We start from the raw sequence: 21,318 nt of genomic DNA on the forward strand, positions 1-21,318 counted from the left end.
TGCCACCAACACCATGTCAGAAAAAAGGCTAGGAGAAAGGCAAAAAGTTTAGGGATGACCCTGCAAAAAGGGCCAAGTTCAACACCAGTTAATAACGAAAACATATCTTATGAAAGAATCTTTTCTTTTTTTATAACTCCAACCCCTGGTTACATTATGTTTGAAACCTGCTTCAGAGGTGCCCACATCCCAGCATAACTCACATCTCCTGCTCTTTAAGCTTATGGCTCACTGCTCCTTACAACTTATTTAGTCCCCGTTGCCAATAGCACCTCCTATGGGGGTGGGGAAAGGGAATGTTTCCTTATCGTTAGCTGCTCCAATCAATCAATCAATCAATATAAACTTTATTCGGATACAAATACATATCCATAATAGTGCAGACAAACAGCAGCATATTCAACGAAAAATATCAGCAACAAAAGAACAGTTAAAAAGAATTCAGTTTAGAATAAAATTAGTCCTCCAGTAGTACAGTACACAGGATAGAAAGTGCAAAATCCATTAAAATGACATATAACTTAAAAGTTAAAATATCAAGGTAAAATACAAAGGATTCAGCAGGGGCACATAGAGTTACGAGTACGTACCGCCACCTTCAAGAAAGAGCAAACCCGAAAGGTTAGCTCATCATTTTTTAAAGCAATGACCTTCCCATATGCAGCCTTATAGTCAGTCTCCAGTGAGGCTTTAAAATACGGAAGTAAAAACCTTTCAGTGAGTATTGAATAATAGCAGCAGAAAAATAAAAAGTGCAACATCGATTGTTTCTGATGGCTATTACATGGACATGGCAAAAGGTCAAGGTTAGAGGTAAACCCAGCGGGAAAAGAGAGCATAAATTTCATTGCACCATTCTATGCTTTTGATATTTATTTGTTTTCTTTTGGCAAGTGCTGCCCCTGCTAATGCACTGCTACATTTGCTGTGTCATATTACTGTTCCTCACCAATGTGCCGTACAACCATTCCTCCAATGACTGAGTTTTCACTGCTGAGTCTCGAATATGAGATCTGCAGCATGCGTCGGATGTCATGCCCCAGTGTGTGGGTTCCTTTGTCCCTCACACCCCCTAGGGCTCCCCTGGGCTGGCTTTAGCGCTGGTGGCACTCAGTGCGACAATATTTTTTGGCACCCCCACCCCCATGACGTACAGCTCGTATTCTCTCACTACCACCATGCAAAAGTGCCCCTCATCTCTCCAATCATAAGTTAGTGCTAAACACAGCACCCTCGCTGAGGTCAGTGCTCCATCCACAGGTCAGCGCCCAATGCGACTGCACCAGTCGCACTGCCCTAAAGCCGGCCCTGGGGCTCCCTGCTTACTTCCTCAAGGTGCAGTGTCGCCAAATCGGCCGCTCTACTCCCACCGACGATTCCGGATTTGAAGTGCCGGCATCATTAAATCTTGAATTCTCCATTCCTACAGACACGTGGATTCCTCTGGCCCACCCTTAACACTAACTTGAAATAGAAGACAATCAAAAACTGATATTCTTGGCGGCCGTCTTGGTAGAGCACCATCATTTTCAATTCAAGTGGGAATACAGACGTCTAAGGGGAATATACAAGTATGGATACTGGAGCTTGAAATTTGTTTAAATTATGAATTCCTTTAGGTGACTTACAATCAATTATTCTTAACATCTGTTTATTTGGTTACCTCTGTAGATTTAACTATCTAGATTATATAATAATCATTTTGGGGAATAAAATAGTCCCTAATACAAGGAATTTATGGTATTGTGCCCTATTACCTAGTTATCATGCCATCATATAGAGTTGTTCTATACTCCCTTTAAAGAAATGTTTCCTGTTGACTTTGTCCAAATTATGGGGTCCGGTCTTCAAATCCATAACTTGCATTTTTTGTTTAGAATCCGTTATGTGCACATTACTCTGTCATTACATATATGTTAACACCATCTGATATCACCTCATATATCCATATGAGTGGATGCACATATACTTTCATCTCTGCTGCAGCTAACGATCTTTAGCGTGTATTGTTCAAATGGTACCAGGGAATTGAATTATTGAGTCACTTTTCACTTCTTTTAAGCCTATGTACACATCTCTGTTCTCGTTGAAACACCAACAACAATCCCGTTGTGTCTTTTGCTGTTGCGTGGATATTAGGTTTATCTATTACTAGGCACCTAATATCATTTTCAGTTTGATTCATTTCTAAAATGCAAGCCATAACTTTTGTCCTTGATTTTTTTACCCATCACATTACTCATGTGTTCTAGAATTCTTATCTTGACCCGCCTTGTGGTCATACCCATATATTGGCATTTAATCAAGTAGATAACTTTTTCTGAATTGCATTTGGTACGGTTTCTCAGTTACCTCAGATATTTCAATCCTAGGTCCACTTATTTACTGTTTGTAGTCAGTGGATAAGCTTTGCAAGAACCACAGGAATAATGTCCAGTGGCTGGGCGGGGGACACCAAAGTGTCAACTATGCCTTATTTCTTGGTCTCTGAGGTTGTGGTCTTGTGTGCACTAAAACATTACGTATGCTCGCACTTTTCTTGAATGGGAATATAAGGATCTTCAGATTCAGGCCATTTGTATTTAGGATACGTCAATTTTTTGTGATGATTTTCTTAATAAAATGTGATGCTGTGCTGAATTTCGTCACACAGATGTTCCTTTCCTCTTTGGGCTTTTCAATTGTTTCTATGAGTGATTCTCTCTTATTGTTTTTTACTCGTTTCCAGACTCTTTTTATAACATGTTGCGGGTAGTCTCATTCTTGTAATGTCTGACTCAGCAGGTTTGCCTCATTATCAAAATCTTGACTCTCTGAACAATTCCTCTCTCAGAGATTTTGGGCGGAAGCTGTGAAAGGACAATACATTGTTTCTGTCTGCTTGCTTGTGAAACACTCCACTCATCAATTTTCCATGGTGTGGTTTGATAATTAGATCCAAAAAGAGAAAGGGCTTGTTGTGATAGTTGAAGTAAAGGAAAGATAAGGATTACTCCCATTAAGCTATGTAAGGAACTCCTTAGCCGAGGTCAGATCCCCCATGCCAAATCAAAAGTACATCGTCAGTATAACTACGCCACACCCTAATTAAATCCAAATACGGGTTTTGTATGATGTCAATGTCTTCTTTCTCAAAGTGGGGCACATAGAAACAGGCCAAACTGGGTGCAAATGAACTACCCATGGAAGTACCATGGGTCTGTAAGTACAGAGTCTCATTGTACTGAAAGAAGTTTCTAGTTAGTGCCAGTTCCGCCACGCCTAATATAAAGTGTCTAAGTGTTTGGAAATCCCAGTTGTCTGAAAAGAGAATATTTTCAATGACTCGAGATGTCTCTCTCTCTGGGATATTTATCCTGAGATATTCGATATCTAATCCAATTAGAAGATCTTCTTTTGGATTTCAATGTAACTCTTTTTTCAAATTGAAAACCTCCCTAGTGTCTTTCAGTTATGATGGAATTTTTTGAACTATTGGTCTAAGGAAAAAATCACACCAACTGTGATAATGGTTCCAAGGTGGAATCTATACCAGAAACTATGGGGCAGATTTACAAGCCCCCTGCGCCACCACTACGTCACTTTTCGTGATGTACTGGTGGTGCAGGGGGCTCCTCCATATTTACAAGGAGAGGAAAAGCCACCCTGCGTGACTTTTCCTCTCCTAGTAAATATGGCCCCTTCACACGCAGCACTGTAGTTGAAGGGGCGTTCCATGGGTGTTCCTGTGGGTGTTCCAACGCAACACCCATGGAACAAGGCACATCTCCAGATTTACGAGAAATCATAAATCTGGAGATGCGTGTGAATGCTACGCCACCCTAGAGGTGGCGTAGCGAGGTGCAACGAGGAGAAATGTTTTCATTTCTCCTAGTTTTTTCCTCTTTCAATGCGTGCTGCATTCTACAGCACGCATTGAAAGAGGCAAAAGCCTCTTGTGATTGTTTTAACAATCTCCCCACGACGCAGGCATCCTTGCACCATGGTGCAAGGGTGCCTGGACGGACGCATGGCTGCAGTTGGTTCACCAGCACAGGGGAAGCACAGAGATGCAACATATTCTAACGCAGCACGGCACAGCAAAATGACTTGCTGCACCGTGCTGTGTTACTTTGTAGTAAATCTGCCCCTATATGTCTACCAGGTGACGGCCTTGTTGTTTTATGTACTTTCGGTAGTGTATAAGGGGATCTTAGGCTTTTATTCACATAGAAAAGGTGCTTTTTTTTGGCTGAGCCACCCATTAGCTAGTGCTTCTTCCTAAATGCTGTTAATGTCTCTTTGCAATTGTGTTGTGGAGTCTCTTCCTAGTACTTCATAGTTTCTTCTATCTTCTGGGAGGAGTAAGCATTCTGCATTGTATACCTTAGTGATTTGGATGGCTATGGAACCCCCTTGTCTGCTGGTTTTATAATAATACATTGATCTTCTTTGAGTTCTAACACTGCATTTTACTCCAGTTCTGTTAAATTATTGTAAGGTGATCTCTTTATTTCAGTTGAATGCTCAACTTCATGAATAACTGCCTGTTCAAATATCCCTATTTTGGGTGGTAAGTGGGCAAGTGATGGAATAAAAGTAGAGTTATGGTGATGCCCTGCATCTCCCTGTTGTGTTACATTCTGTCTCTTGTCATTCCAAAAGAAGACAATCAAATGGATTTTCCTAAAAAATTCAGCATGTTCCCATCTGAGTTTAAAGAGGTCAACTTGATTAGTAGAGACAAAACCTAAGCCCTTGTTTAGGACTGTCACTTGTTGATTGGTAAGTGAAATGTATGTCAAATTCATAATCAGAGTGTTTCCTAGCTGGATCCTGGTTGTACTTCTCTGGTCATGCTCAGGGTAATCCTCTGATTCAGGTCCTCCCACTGCACTCGAAGTCCCTTCTGTCTGCCTCTACCTCTCCCTCTGCTTCTTCCTAGAAAAGGGTTCTGATTGTCTGATTGGGAAAGTACTGAAAGGGTTTCAACCAGGGATACATCGGTGGCCAGCCAAATCCTGGCCCTGGTGGCATGTGTTGGAACATCTGTGGGGCTCTATGATAAATGCCCACTTCCCCTAGTACTAGGTCTATAACCGGTGTCAATACTCTCACTCCCTGAACTGGATGTTTCCGTATCCCTTCTCCCCATCATGTTTTTCTTTGTATTTAGTGGCTCCTTTTGCTTTACATACTCCTAACTGTAGACTTTCTCTTGAAAATGTTTACAGATCCTGTAATTTATTGATTTTTTAACCTGTTTTTGACCTGTTTATGATTAAAATCAACCAATCTCTGGTACATTTCCACGTAACGAGTGACCAATCTTTTCGGAAAGAGGTTTCTTCCAGAAAGATTAGTGGTTCATTTAGAACCAGCAGTCCGTGTGGTGCAGCATTCTCTCTCAGGTTTTCTGTGAGAATGGCACCATGTAAAATGGACTTAACTTGGAGTTTTTTTAAGTTCTTTGAATGTATCCCAACCTTCTACCATTGTTAATGCCTGGGTGATGGTCCACTCTCTCAACAGGGAAGGTCCTTCTCTATAAGACAGACCTTGTTCATCCATCTTATCTATCAGTGCTGTAATTTCCCCACTTTTGGGTAATTTCCAGCCACTTATCTATCTGGTAACCCCCACACCATCATTTTGGTTCAGCGGCCGTCCTCACACAAAGACCAGAAAAGTTTAATCCAGTGATTTCCCGGGGACCACTTGGAAGTGAAACAGGATGAAGGGGTGTTTCAGTCGTCCTCTAATTCTTGCATGAAAGCAGGCATTCAGAGTAATTATCAATGAAACATTTAACTTGTGCATCCAACAATGGCCAGTAGTAAAATTGCTTCACTCTTTGACACATTTTCATAGTACTTAAATAACCCTGATGAGCCAACAAAATTTGATCCATTCTTAAACCGCCTGGATGTATAAAAAGATCATGTCACATTACCATATCACTTAAATAAACAATTCATCATAAATTTAAGAAGCTACCTTTAATTCTCTTAAAAAACACCTGTCACCCGGGCCTTTGAGAGTGCCGCAGGCCGGGGGACGGGGCCCGGGGCCCGGAGCCTCTGACCCGGGGCCCGGCCGAGCCCCTGGACCCAGCCGGGGCTCCCAGGACCACAGGCGCAGGGGAAGCCTCCCCGGATCCTCCGGACCCCTTGTCCCGGGCACCCTGCCACGCGGCAGGCCCCGGGACAGAACAAGGGCAGCATCCGGGCCCGTCCAGCTGCCGGCTGAGGACCGAGAGGGGTCCCAGAGTACCCTGTCCCTAGTAATCCGGAGGAAGGCTACCCCCCTTTCTTGAAACCTGCGCGGTCCGAGTGACGAAGGGGACCCTTGGGGCGAACGCGCCCGGCCTCCTGGAGCCCTGGTTGGGATACGGGAGGCGAATGGACCCTCATCGGGACTTCCAGGCCAGCCCAGCCATCTGGCCCCCCTTATAGGAAAGCATTGCGTGCGACCAGATGGCCGAGGGGAAAGGAGCAACCAGATGGCCGGCAACTGAAAGGACTCCCGTCTGCCCGCCCAGAGCCGGGCCATAGCGGTCGGGCTCCCGCCTGATCCAAGGGCTCGGTGGGCTCTGCTTCCCGGGGGGGGGCTCGGGGACAGCGGCTGGGCCTCAGGCACGGGGAGGACCGACGGAGCTCTCGGGCCCGGGCGCCCCGGGGGGAGGACTGCCCGGGACCCGTGGAGCCCGTCCCTGGGCACTTTGCCATGCCGTGGGCCGGAGGAGGGAGCCCCGGACGCCTGGGAGGATGTTGCCCGGGCATAGCCCATCTGGTCCCCAGCAAAGAACCACCAGCCCCGGAGGGGTGTTCCGGCATACCCTGCCCCTACTAATCCAGAGGAAGGCTACCCACCTTTCTTGTAACCCTCGCGCTCCGAGTGACGAAGGGGATCCTATGCGCGGATGCGCCCGACCCCCTGGAGCCCTGACTGGGATCCGGGAGTCTAATGAGCCCTCATCGGGACTTCCAGGCTGGCCCGGCCATCTGGTCGCCCCATTGGAAAGCATTGCGCGCGACCAGATGGCTGAGGGGAAAGGAGCGACCAGATGGCCGGGACTGAAAGGACTCCAATCTGTCCAACCCCGAGCCTTCCTCGCTAGGGTTCCCGCCTGCCCACGCAGGGCTCCGTGGCTGCAGGGCTCCGTGGCTGCAGGGCTCCGGGGCTGCAGGGCACCGGGGCTGCAGGGCTCCGGGGCTGCAGGGCTCCGGGGCTGCAGGGCTGCAGGGCTCCGGGGCTGCAGGGCTCCGGGGCTGCAGGGCTCCGGGGCTGCAGGGCTCCGGGGCTGCAGGGCTCCGGGCCTGCAGGGCTCCAGTGCTCCGGGCTGAAGGGCTTCAGGGCTGCTGGGCTTTGGGGCTGCAGCGCTCGGGGGGGCTCGTAGACCCCCACGCTGGGCCTCAGGCATGGGAGGCCCGGCGGAGCTCCCGGGGCCCTGACGCCTGGGCGACCCATGGAGCCCGTCCTGGGCACTTTGCCTCGCCGCGGGCTGGAGGAGGGAGCACCGGACGCCCCGGGAAAGTATCGCCCGGGCTTGGCCCATCTGGTCTCCGGCAAAGAACCACCAGCCCCGGAGGGGTGTTCCGGCATACCCTGCCCCTACTAATCCGGAGGAAGGCTACCCACCTTTCTTGTAACCCTCGCGCTCCGAGTGACGGAGGGGATCCTAGGCGCGGATGCGCCCGACCTCCTGGAGCCCTGACTGGGATCCGGGAGTCAAATGAGCCCTCATCGGGACTTCCAGGCTGGCCCGGCCATCTGGTCACCCCATTGGAAAGTATTGCGCGCGACCAGATGGCTGAGGGAAAGGTGCGACCAGATGGCCGGGACCGAAAGGACTCCCATCTGCCCGTGCCGAGTCATAGCGGTAGGGCTCCCACCTGCCCTTGCAGGGCTCTGGAGCTCTGCACCAGGGACCCTTGTCCCGGGCAGATGGACACTTGGCAGGCCGCAGGACGCAAGCTCCCAGGCCCTGACCGAAACTCAGGAGGCCCGGGGCCGATCTCTGCTTCTCAACGCAGCCAGCCCGGGGAGATCGGGGAGCCTGCCCAAGCACGAGGGACCCCAGTCCCGGGCACACGGTCCATCAGGTTGTGCGCTCGTTTTCCACAATTGTTTTCAGAATAGTGCTTAGTTGCGCTAGGCAAAGTCCGCCCTGCCCTACTCAGGATGTGCTATCGTTTTCCACCATTTTTTTCAAAATTCTGCGTAGTGGCGCTACGCAAAGTCCGCCCAGCCCTACTCATTATACTCAGGTATAAAATTTCCAACCTACCACTTTAAAAATCCACCAACCGCCACTGAAACTGACTAAAGTGTAAAGTATACCTTTGTGAATGAGGCCCAAAATGTAGTAACACCAGCCCTGCCCGTTTCTTCAAGCTGATGCCCAGTATTACTCATTTTTCAGTCAATGCAGTGCAGCTACCAAACCTGTTGCACTATATTAGACAAGTGGGAAAACACAGCACAACACCGTATCTAGAAAGAATGGACTTCTGCTGCTATCATCCCTTGTGCTGGCTTCCTAACATGGCTGCCTTGCATGACACATAGCCTCAACCTATGGGGCAGATGTGAGTTTGCACTGACTAACACAAGATTTGTATGGGAAGCACACCTTTCCAGTCCAAGATGCTTTATCTAGACAAACTCAGACGAATCCCATGCATTGGATGTGCACTGTGCATAGCAGCACACATGCAGTGTATAGTTTTTTTGAGAAATAAAGACAATATTTTCCCTCGTTAATGCTTGTTTCACGGAGGGTTTCATTACCCACAAAAAGCCATGTCTGGATAACTTGGATGGTAGAGCAGTTCTAAGCTAGTAATGCCCGCTTGATGTAAAGCAACAGAAAGCAATGTAAAGTAGAACAATGTTTTTTTTTTTTTTGCACTGCGAAACGGGCACCTCCCCAGTGTCAAAAACCTTTTGTGCTGATAGTAATTCCCTTGCACTACTTTTCAGGACAAAACCTTTGTAAATCTGGGTCATAGAGTCAGAACAGTTCCCCCTTGGGCCAGTCCATTTCACTGCCATCCATGGAATCTGTGTTTTAGCATGGCACCAGCTCTGCTGATCATTGGATGTGTCATTGCTTTTCTCAGACTCTTAAGAGGCATAAAGCGAATAAACATTACAAGACTGCTGTAAGTTATTTGTGTCTACACCCAGATGTTAAGCTTGCTGGTATTTTGCAAAACAGAATCTCACAACATCCAACGGGGGGCAACTGTTGCCAATTTTCTTGTATAAACAATCATTGGCAAAGCCCAGTACAGCAGACTTCTCTTTTTTTACATATGTTGCACTTTGCTAAACATAATTATTCTAAACAGCATACCTGTGATTTAAAGAACAAAGGGGCTTATTAACAGGCGCCAGTGTGCTGCCGCAACGTCACTTCTTTTGACGTTCTGATGGTGCACAGATGGCTATGGTGTGAGGCAATGCAGCACAAGTCGCTGCGTTGCTTCACACTGCACTGGGGAGGCATGCCATGGGCGTTATGGTGGGTGTTCTCATGTAACAACCATGGCATTTGACACATTCCCAGATTTACAACGTTCTGTAAACCTGGGAATGCGTCAAATGCCTACACCTCCCCCAGCTAAGGCATAGGGAAAGGCAACAAGGAGAAATAACTTTATTTCTCTTCGTTTCTTTCTCTTTCTATGTGTGCTGCATTCAGCAGCACACACAGAAAGAGGAAATCACATCCATTGATTGTTTTTGTGTAGTAAGGTGTTCCTTTCTGCACAAAACCATCATTCTCACAATGCAGACACAGTTCCACCATTTTGCAAGGGTGACTGCATTGGCGCATGGCACTCAATTGTGCACCAGCGCTGGGGAAGAGGACAAAAATGTGCTGTATCTCATAGACAGGGCACATTCCTGCCCTTTTCTTTTGACGTCGGGCAGTGCAGCAAGAAGGCTTGAAGTATGACCCTTTGCCAAAAGTTTGTTAATGATGCCCAGAGTCTGAAAACACCTCGCCCGCACACTACCAGGTTCTAAAAGACACATGCGTGCCTCAGATTAGTTCTTGCCCAGATGCGCAGAGAACGACTGTGCCACTTACATAATCACGCCTGTTAAACTGGCAAACTGCACTTTCTAGTCATTGTCTCTTTTCACTCCTTATTAGCATGTGTTCCTACGCAGTGCCATAAACGATAGGCTAGTCTTGCTGAAATGCTTCCGGGAGATGCCATGCAACTGCTTTTTAAAAGACAAGCTCCAATAGTCAAACTCTTGCACTGCTTCCCATTGAAAGCAACGATTCCCATAACACTGCTCATGCCTATAAGGCTCTAGTCGGGGGGATCAGCAGCTTAATCAAAATTGCTATAGCATTTAAGTATGAATGAAAGTTGGTGTTCCAGACTGTGCCTGTTGTTCCTCGGGTAACTGGAAAAATACGCTCAGATATATGTAGTTGTGAAATTCAACAACTACTTGCAAGTAAGTTGGTTACAGTCTGACTTCCAACAAATGAGGGGGCATATTTGCAAGCCCCTATTGTCACCACAACGTCACTTTTGAAGATGTTGTGGTGGCGAAACAGGCTTCACCTTATTTACAAGGCAGTGTTAAGCCAGTTATAGCTGCCTTGTAAATAAGGCACACTTTCACGTTATACTTAGCGTGAAAGAGGAGGGTAATGGGTGTTACTGAGGGCTTTCCACTGCAACACTCATTGATTTTGATGCTGCCCCATATTTACAGGGGTGGCATAAATATGGGGCAGCGCCTTTAAGACCAGAGAAAACCTGGTCTTACCCTGGTGAAACTAGGAGAAATGTTTAATTTCTCCTCGTTTGCTGTTTCTATGTGTGTTGCATTGTGCATTGAGATGGTTTATGTGCAGAAAGGGACACTTTCCTGCACATAAACAATAAATCCCCTCAATGCAGGCGCAAGGGTGCCTGGATTGGCACTAGGCAGCTAAATTTAGCGCCAGAACAGAGGGAAATACAGAGCCGCACCATACTCTTGTAAATATGGTGCAGCCCTGCATTTCTAAAGTGACGGAGACTGTCATTAGCCTACTTAGCTTAACAACACACTTTGCCACATTCTTCGTAAATATGCCCCTATGATTTATCATATAGCAGACAGAACAGGCTTGATCATAGTTCTTGTAGTGGTGGACTGGGCACAAGTCTTGAAGGCAGCTTCCTGCCAATCCTGATTTTCCCAATCGAAGTATGTACCCACGAGTCCTAGTATGTTTGTGCGTGAATTAAGCCAAGTCTGGATGAAAATCGCCCTATTTACAAGTTTCTGGCCTAAAGCTATTTAACTGAAGAGGGTGTAAGCCTCTTCCCCATGTTTTGATTTGAAGGTAAATGGTTTTACATTTGCCGAAATGTAGTCTACTATGGCCAGAGTAAAATCCATATACAATGTTGAAGTCTGCAGATAACAAGAACAATAGATGAAAGGAGTGTCTCATTTGTACAGTGAATGAATAACCGATAGATTCTTAAAATTGCTTTAAATTACTCTGCGCTCCTAAAATAAGGCCTCTGCCCTCAGGGACCACATTTTTCAACTCTGAAAACACCCGCAGAACACTCTAGTTCATGTCATATTTGTTATAAGTGCATTTAAGTTGGAAAGGCATGATGATTGGAAACATTAATCCTGAAAAAGGAGATGCACCATGTTCACGATTTTTCTTAAAGGCGAATAGTGCGCACTGTTGTGTTCCAGCTAGGCCTGGGCTAAATTTCCGTTCCGCTCGCGGAAATTGCGATAATTTGACATTTTCGCGTCCCGCGGAGAGCGCGAAAATGTCAAAATTTCCGCATTCCGCAGCTTAGAGATAATTTGTTTCTTGCACGCGCTGTAAAATAATACATTCTTGCGCGCGCGCGATCGCCTTACCTGAATCCCCGCGTTCGCCGACAAGTTTTCCCGATCCGGTCGCGTTCTCCACGAGATGTTGGATTGTTGGTAGCCATTTGCGCTGTCTCGCGACAGTTCGCGCCCGCAGTAATGTCACTGGTCGCGCGATCACGTCTTTCTTCTCGCGATCATGCACCGCGAGAAGAGTGAAAACAAGATGGCCGCGCCCACGAGCAACTGCATGGGTAAGTTGGCGAGCCGCGACCACGCAGACAATACCGCGAACGGGAGAGAAAAAACTTCCGCATCTTCGCGATATTTCCGCGTGTTTGCGGAGATTTTTAACATTTTCGCGATAATTTGCGAAAGTCACTTTCGCAAATTCCGCCCACCCCTAGTTCCAGCGCTCTTCTGCTCTGTAGGAAATAATGCAGCAGAAACACTCTTTAGAAGAAAGTCAACACATTTATGTATTTTATTTATTTAGAAGCTTATAAAGCGCAGGAATCCCCCCCACGGGGGTATCTCCACGCTGCGATCAAGCAGTGCTTGGGCTACAGACAATTAAGCTACAAAGAGTTCACATGGAAAGTGGACACATTTATTTATTTTATTTATTTAGAAGCTTATAAAGCGCAGGAATCCCCCCCCCCACGGGGGTATCTCCGCGCTGCGATCAAGCAGTGCTTGGGCTACAAACAATTAAGCTACAAAGAGTTCACATGGAAAGTGGACACATTTAAAAAGATATTCCTACATGCTCTACTGGTTACCAGGTGGCTCAGTGGATAAAACATTCCAAGAACCTGTATTAGATCTTAAGGACACAGATTCGAATGTTGGTGGTTCACTCATTGCTTCCACCTTCTGAGGACTATAAGCGAGTACCATTGAGTTGGGTAACAATAAACAGCAGGGCCCAGATTTATCATCATTTGACGCTCTCCAACACAGCAAGACAACTTGCTGTGCTACGCTGCATCAAATGGAGAGGGCTGGAATGCACCATATTTACCAACAAATGGCCTATTCCTTCTCTCTCACAGCACTGGAGCACTAAGTGCTGCCTAGTGCAAACACAGTCACCCTGGCATCATAGTGCAAGGGGGCCTGCATTGTTGGCAGGATCGTTTTTGTGTAGGAAGAGGCACCTTCCAGCACAAAAAATAATCCTTAGAGGTGTTTTCCTCTTTCTAGTGTGCTAAAAAATGCAGCACACTTAGAAAGAGAACGGATGAGGTGAAATAAAGACTGCTATCGGGAAGGTGCAGCATTGTGAGGCATTCTCAGGTTTACCTGCCAGGGTAAATCTGTGGATGCGTCAAAATATATGGATGGAAGTGTGGGAGCACTCACTCTATGTAACGCCTTCTGGGGCAGTGCATAGTAAGGCAGTGACATGCGCTGCCTTGCATGACTCCAGATTTACCAAGCTATGCAGGGCCACGCAAGGTACCCTTGCATGGCTTGGTAAATCTGACTTAAGGAATTCAGTACTGTATCTAAGTGTTCTCTGAATTAAAACAAATCAAAGGTGGTGTTGTGAACAATGCAGCTTAGTTCTCTCAAAGTTAGATAATCAGTCAAGGATTTGTGGGCAGGTTGTCATTAAGCTTTCCTAGTTTCATAGATGCAAAATGGGACATCTTTGTAATCCTCCTCTATTAGAAATAAATATAAACCTTTTCATTTTTTGAGGACATTATCTTTTTTGGTCAGGCTTGTCAGCTCAGCTGTCACAAGGCATTATGTGAGAAGCCCTAGGAGGAGAGGGGCTTTGGCTCCACTCATATATTGGGAGCTAAAGGATTTGATTGGGCAGAAAGTGTGTGCTTCTCGCGTTCTCATTGGTTCACAAGAGGTTTCTCATCACCCAAGATGGCCGCCGTGTCAAATCTAATGACATGGCAGTTACTTTGAAGGTAAGACTTCATGATTTTATTTTTTAACTGAAAGCAAGGATGAGCATGGCTCGACAGAGACTTGTTTTATAAACCTATTTGTTGTCTGCTTTCCATTTACATTAGGTTAAATATCCGCCTGCAGCTATACTGGCTTCCGCACCCTGCACGGTCCCCAGCTGCCCGCCAACTATCCTCTGGTATTCTGGCTGTGAAAGGTCAACATCCCCAGCATTCTGACCATCACAATTGAATAAACTCATTAACATAGCATTTGGCTAATCATTGATCATCTCTTGGTCAGATCTCAGGTAATCAACCCTGGGGCCTCTTGGCACAGATGTTATGCTGGGAAAGACAACATTTTGATATAATATTTAGTTAAAAGGTAAGGTAGAAAAAATGTATTTCTATATGTGTTGTTTGGCTCGCCCCTGCCAAGCTGAGCAGGCAGGGGCCGCCTCAATGATCCGTTCATACAACGGAAAGTGTGAATGTGATAGAGCTATTTTCCTGAAAAATAAATTAATTGCACTAATGAAATTCATACTCTGGCTGACATAGACATTTTAGGCTTCATACTCCATCTTGGTTGTGACTTTTGGTGCCAAATTTGGGTATCATGTATAGAAACTCATATTTCCATGTCTCAGTAGAATAATGTTTGAATGTTTTTACCCAAGCAATGAACTTTTCAAAAGCATTAACATGTTATTTCAGCAAATGTGTACATGTCAATGGTTACACTTAGTTGTTTTAGCAGAATTAGACACTTGTAGCAATATTTGTTATTTTGCAGGTGGCATCTGAGAGAAACCATATGTTGTAGATTTACGAAAGACTTTCGAAATGTATTGTCTTGCAACTGTTTCACTCTGATTAATTTTGATTGGTCTAATTTGTGGAAAACCTGTACACTGTGGAGAATTTATGAAATCCATTGTTCAGAACCCTATAAATTTGCTCTTTTTAGACCTGAGCCTTGCAGAGTTCACTGATTCTATAATGTAACCAAGCTTTGCACTCTGATTTACCGATTAAATGATTTGGGCTATATCAATCAATTACTGTATCACTTCTAATCGGAAGGAAACCTTAAGGATTTAAGCCTTCTCTGTTTGCCATTCTTCTAAGTCAAAATTAGTTTTAAAGGTCTAAGCTAAAATTGCTTTTTAGAGTGCTTTTAATAGACACAGATCCAGCGAGAAGCACCAAAATCTGTTAAGGGATTAACATCATTCCTGTTCAGCATTCGAGGAACAAAGTGAAGTGGAGTGCAATGCCAGATGATGTCTGTGCGATCAAAGATGATATATGCCCGTTTGGCCCAAATTGGGACTACATATTGTTTTCCTAACAGCATCTTTCTTTTCCATTTTTCAGAACCTGAACTGGAAATGGAAAAGAAATACCCCAACATCCAATGAAATGAACGTCTAGGGGGCGCAGCAGAAAGGGGGGTGGAGTCACATGGGGCAGAGTCAGGAAAAGCAGAGTCTGACTGGCAGATTATGCATTTTATTTTTTAACTTGGCCGCAAAGATATTGCAATGAGGATATCTGTGATAGTAAATCTGTTCTGGCTTGCTTAATTGATCACATACAGGCTGCATTTTAACACATTTTACCGGTTAAGGCACCTGCTGCAGAGATCTTTGTGTACCTCGCATTTTTAAGGGATAATAATAGTAAGATAACTATGGTTGTTGATGTATTTGCTATTGAGATCCGTGTTATCCCTAATTTTGATTCACCATAAATTAGCATATAGGGTTAATATGCCCCCCATAAATCACAACGTATATCAGATTACAGATTTGTATTTTTGGAGATAGCTCAGTGAGTTACTGCTGTTGTCACAGTGATTCTTTTATTAATTGAAATTCATAAGTTAGAATGTATCTACTATAACATAGTGAGCTATGAACTGACATAAAGAAGCTGCATACGAACACCAAGTCACAGGTCTATACCCTCAGAGGATGTGGCGTAGAGGCCTGACCTGCTGACTTCCGAGCTGGGGGAACCAGGTTTGAATATCGACACCGGATCAACATCCTGTGATACTGGGCAAATCACTTAATCTCCCTGTGCCTACAATTCAGTGCCTTGAGACCCTCGTGGGTGATTTGCCGTGCTTTACAAATCCTCGATTATTTATAACCTTTATATTTGTTTCCCAATCTTTCATTAATTGAAGGTTGTTTAAAAAGGGTTCCTTTGGGTAGTAATGAAGTCTTATTAATGACAAACCCAGCTACTGCATTATGTATTAAATCCTGACTGTGTGGGCCTTATGTACCACTTCCTCAGGTAGCACTGTGAAGCAGCTGGAAATTCTGTGCTGCACTGCATGAGAAGTAGAGAGCAGGACATCGCCATATTTACAGAAATATGGCACTCTTCTCCCCTTTCCCTGTAACCAGCTGCCGCACACCTCTGAGACACTTTTGCAACACAGTGCAAGGGTGTCTCCATGAGTCTAGCATAACTTTTGTACTGGAAGGTACACTCCCAGTACAAAATACTATGCATAGACTGACTTTACCCATTTTCCCTCATTGTATGTGTGCTGTAAAGTGCAACACGTGTACAAAGTCAGAAAAGGAAGGACAAATGAAAGCATTTCTCCTTCCTTGCACCTACTTCAAAAGGGCACAGTTTTCTAACTCTAAACCCACTCTACTTTTTTAGTAAATAGGGTTTAGCATGAGAAACCTTGGGTGGTTGCATGAGAACACCTATGCTCCACCCATGGTACGCCCCCTTGGTGCAGTGAGCTGCTTTGAGTTACTTTCACACTATTTCCAGCACTGAACAAGTTCAGCGCTGAAAAGTAAATTGGAAAAACAGATTTCGTCCCAATCTGCACCACTTTTGTGCTGCAAACACGGCATAAAATCTTATTAAAACTCCCATTGTTTTTCTCCAGAGCAAGCACTCATAACATATAATATCTACCAGTATGCCAGCCAATCTGGCTCAATAATAGCTTCTGAATCGGGGATCCAGCGCAATCTAGCACATTTTCTGCCCTGGTTCCATTTCGTTTCTATGAACTAGGTGTAATCTGAGCTTGTCTCGGTATCGCTTCATGGAAGCCATCAATACTGAAGGGACAGGGAGGAGAACAAGCATTTGCAATGCAATAGGTCTCGCAGTTGCGCAAGTTTGAGCAATTGGCATTGTAAATGACAATGCCTTTTATTTACGTATTGGCTTTTAAAATACAAATAAAAGGCATTGTCATTATGACGCCAATAGCTTAAACTCTCACAAATGCGAGAGGTGTCCCAGATATATAAAGAGTAGTACACGCCATGTGAGCTTCCCAGCCCCGGCCTGAATCATCATGAGATCTCTGTGCTAGTCTGAGGATTCCTTTCTGTTTATAAGCACCATTAAGGTGCATGGTTACACCACATCTGTAAAACTTTAGTAATGTACTCAATTTTGGGGGCAGCAAATGAGAGGAAGCAAAATATGCAGGAGTAAAAGAGGTAAAGTAAACAGGAAAAGGAAGAAGAAAACAAAGTTGTGGGGAAAGACCAGAATGAGCTAGAGAGGCAAGACCAGTGAGTGGAGCTGAGAGGGAAAGTAGAAAACATGGGCGTGAGAAGTAAATATGATGCAGATGATGTCACCTTGGTGGAACGAAATTGGGGGATGATTTCAGAAGCAATAGCTGCTAGTACACTATTTGCTCATTTCGGTTCTTAGTTGATTAGGTTAAAAAAGAGAAATTCTGTGGCGATAATATTTCTAATCTTTTTCCTAGTCTGCTGTTGCATAGCTCGTTTCCCTCAGATCAGGACTATTCCTCCAATGACATCTGGGTCTGGTTTGACAACGTTTGCGGCCACAAAACAATTTATTTACAGCCAAAAAGCAACATTTGCGGTATTTCTGCATGCCTGTTGCAAAAATACTGTGACCCAACCAGCAAACCAGCACCGCCCATCGAGCCCGAGCAGAGAGAAGGATGTCTGATGCCAGAGACAGCAGATTTCAATTAAAACGTGCACTCTGCACCACCAGCTTAAACAGGGTGCTACTGAGGCAGATTACACTGTTTTATGGCCTTTCTTAACATTTTTCCTGGAATTGCCTCGGTTCCAATTGAAATCAATGGGGTAAAAAGACATAGTACCCCCAGGGGCACCCCTCTGTCCCCCCTCCCCCAAATCGCATACCCAAATAACACACACACAGACTGTTGAGTTGGGTAAAATTGCTGCAGGTTTATTACATAATCCAGAATATGTAATGGGTGGGTTATTTTACGGGCGATCCAAGGGCAGGCAACCAACTGGGTCGCCTGCCTGCCTGATGAGCCGGGCAGCGCGGGAGCGATACCCGCCGTTGCTGCCATCCATGTGATTCTTTCTACGATCACGTGCCGTTGGTAACTTCTACTCACGCCCCCCCTCTCGGGGCGGAGCGTCGCTTAGCAAACCCCCGGTTGTTCAGGACCACAACCGCCCGCAGGACTAGTGGGGCGCCGACACGGCTTCCGGGATCCTTCCATGAGGCTCCTCGGTTTTGGCTCAGGCACCCCCTATGGTGCCGCGCAGAGGTACCCTTTGTACCGGCCTGCTTCCTGATCGGCCTGTAACTCCGCCTGCAACGAAAAAGAGAAACATTACAACGCTCTGAAAACCCCCCCACCTAATGCCTACGACGGGTAAGCGGTAGGGGGGGATGTGGCGTGGTGGGCGACAAAGAGGTCGCCAGGAGGGTGGGGGAAGGCTAAATAGCCTCCCCTTCCCTACAGGGGCCAGGAAGTGATGCGCTTGCGTGTCACTTCCGGCCAGCACAAGTAGCGGGACACTGGTCGGCGTCCCCACCCCCTCCCCTTGGGAGGGGGTGGGGAGGGGTGACCGGTGCCCCGGTGGCACTAGGGCGCCGACCGCTGTAGTGGCCCCCTGCGGGGGCCACGGTCGGCGGCATAGTACCCCCAGGGGCACCCCTCTGTCCCCCCTCCCCCAAATTGCATACCCAAATAACACACACACAGACTGTTGAGTTGGGTAAAATTGCTGCAGGTTTATTACATAATCCAGAATATGTAATGGGTGGGTTATCTTACGGGCGATCCAAGGGCAGGCAACCAACTGGGTCGCCTGCCTGCCTGATGAGCCGGGCAGCGCGGGAGCGATACCCGCCGTTGCTGCCATCCATGTGATTCTTTCTACGATCACGTGCCGTTGGTAACTTCTACTCACGCCCCCCCTCTCGGGGCGGAGCGTCGCTTAGCAAACCCCCGGTTGTTCAGGACCACAACCGCCCGCAGGACTAGTGGGGCGCCGACACGGCTTCCGGGATCCTTCCATGAGGCTCCTCGGTTTTGGCTCAGGCACCCCCTATGGTGCCGCGCAGAGGTACCCTTTGTACCGGCCTGCTTCCTGATCGGCCTGTAACTCCGCCTGCAACGAAAAAGAGAAACATTACAACGCTCTGAAAACCCCCCCACCTAATGCCTACGACGGGTAAGCGGTAGGGGGGGATGTGGCGTGGTGGGCGACAAAGAGGTCGCCAGGAGGGTGGGGGAAGGCTAAATAGCCTCCCCTTCCCTACAGGGGCCAGGAAGTGATGCGCTTGCGTGTCACTTCCGGCCAGCACAAGTAGCGGGACACTGGTCGGCGTCCCCACCCCCTCCCCTTGGGAGGGGGTGGGGAGGGGTGACCGGTGCCCCGGTGGCACTAGGGCGCCGACCGCTGTAGTGGCCCCCTGCGGGGGCCACGGTTGGCGGCATAGTACCCCCAGGGGCACCCCTCTGTCCCCCCTCCCCCAAATTGCATACCCAAATAACACACACACAGACTGTTGAGTTGGGTAAAATTGCTGCAGGTTTATTACATAATCCAGAATATGTAATGGGTGGGTTATCTTACGGGCGATCCAAGGGCAGGCAACCAACTGGGTCGCCTGCCCGCCTGATGAGCTGGGCAGCGAGGGAGTGATACCCGCCGTTGCTGCCATCCATGTGATTCTTTCTACGATCACGTGCCGTTGGTAACTTCTACTCACGCCCCCCCTCTCGGGGCGGAGCGTCGCTTAGCAAACCCCCAGTTGTTCAGGCCCACAACCGCCCGCAGGACTAGTGGGGCGCCGACACGGCTTCCGGGATCCTCCCATGAGGCTCCTCGGTTTTGGCTCAGGCACCCCCTATGGTGGCGCGCAGAGGTACCCTTTGTACCGGCCTGCTTCCAGATCGCCCTGAAACTCCGCCACAGCCCTGGAGGCGGCTCACCGTTGCAACCAGGGCCCCCCACCAACCCGCTATAGTCTTACCTGCAACCTCTCCTGTCTAGGGCTTCCTGCAACTAGCTGGAAGGGAACCATCCCTGCAGAAAGGAGAGTTTGAAATGTTGCCACCTTATGACACTTTGACAGCGCTGGCGGGACTCAACCCTTGTCCTGTGAGATCCTTTACAACCACAGGCACAAGACTTACCAGTGAGCTATAGCTCCTGGTGTTGTCGATGGCCCCATCTCTGTCCCCAAAGCCCTAGACGCTATCCTGGGTCGGATAGGGTCTGCTGAAACAAAGGACCCGTTGGGCCTGTGAAGATGTGCCAAGAACTATTCGCCCCCCTGCGGGAAAGTTACACCTCTTCACTAATCTAGGCGGGACGATGCCGGCACCCAGGCTCGCAAGGCCCCATCAATTTGATGACCTCACCTAGCTGCCGCCCTCCGCACCGGGTGTGCCTGAACCTGCGTGCCCATCTCTGGAACAGCAGCCCACTTGCTAGGTGACCGCTCCCCCACCCACCTGCCTGCTTTGCCTATTATGGCGAGAAGGGTACCAGGTGCACAGGAGTGCTCCTAGCTGACAGCGCGTGACCATGAGCAAGGGGCGACTCTTGCCCCTGCCCACCATCCCTTATTCCTTATAGGAATTATGCCCCTACAGATCCCTCAGAGATGAAACCCCCTAGGCATACCAGCTTCGGGAATCTGTCTGGTGTAAGCAGTGCGCGCTGTCTGTGTGGTTCAAGCATTGAGGATTGACTAAGTCCTACTTCGCCCCTCCCATCATGCTCCCCGGTAGGAGGGTGGCAGAGCGGTGCCAAAGTCCTGCTCCGTTGAAGTAGAGTTTTAGTGACACCCTGGGCGTGCCAAATGTTCTATTGACATAATGTCCCCTTGCGTTTGGCCCGCTGACACCCCAGTTATTGGGACGGCAGCACCATATGTTGGCTGGCCGCATCCCCTAAGTGAGGTAAAAGTGTCACAACCAGTGGCACCGCTGGGAGATACCACCAACCGCGATGGTCCTCCGGACATTAAGAAATGCCCCATTCTCACCTGGGCCTACCTCTGCATGAAAGTGATTTCACACCGCTGTAAGGCCAGAGGCCCGCCTTATTAAACCTATTTACTTGTATTTTGCTACTCGGCACCCTTATGGTTGGAGCTCTGTGTTTGTGCTGCGCGCGTGCTCCCAGGGCACGGTGTTGCTGTAGAGCTGGTGTCTGTTACCCACTCACTGATACTTTATCTGTCGCTGACTGTCCTACTGCTGGATGCTTCACAAGAACTGTAGACTTTGTGGTCC

This window comes from Triturus cristatus, chromosome 7, assembly GCF_964204655.1.
Source record: "Triturus cristatus chromosome 7, aTriCri1.1, whole genome shotgun sequence".
Taxonomy (NCBI): domain Eukaryota; kingdom Metazoa; phylum Chordata; class Amphibia; order Caudata; family Salamandridae; genus Triturus; species Triturus cristatus.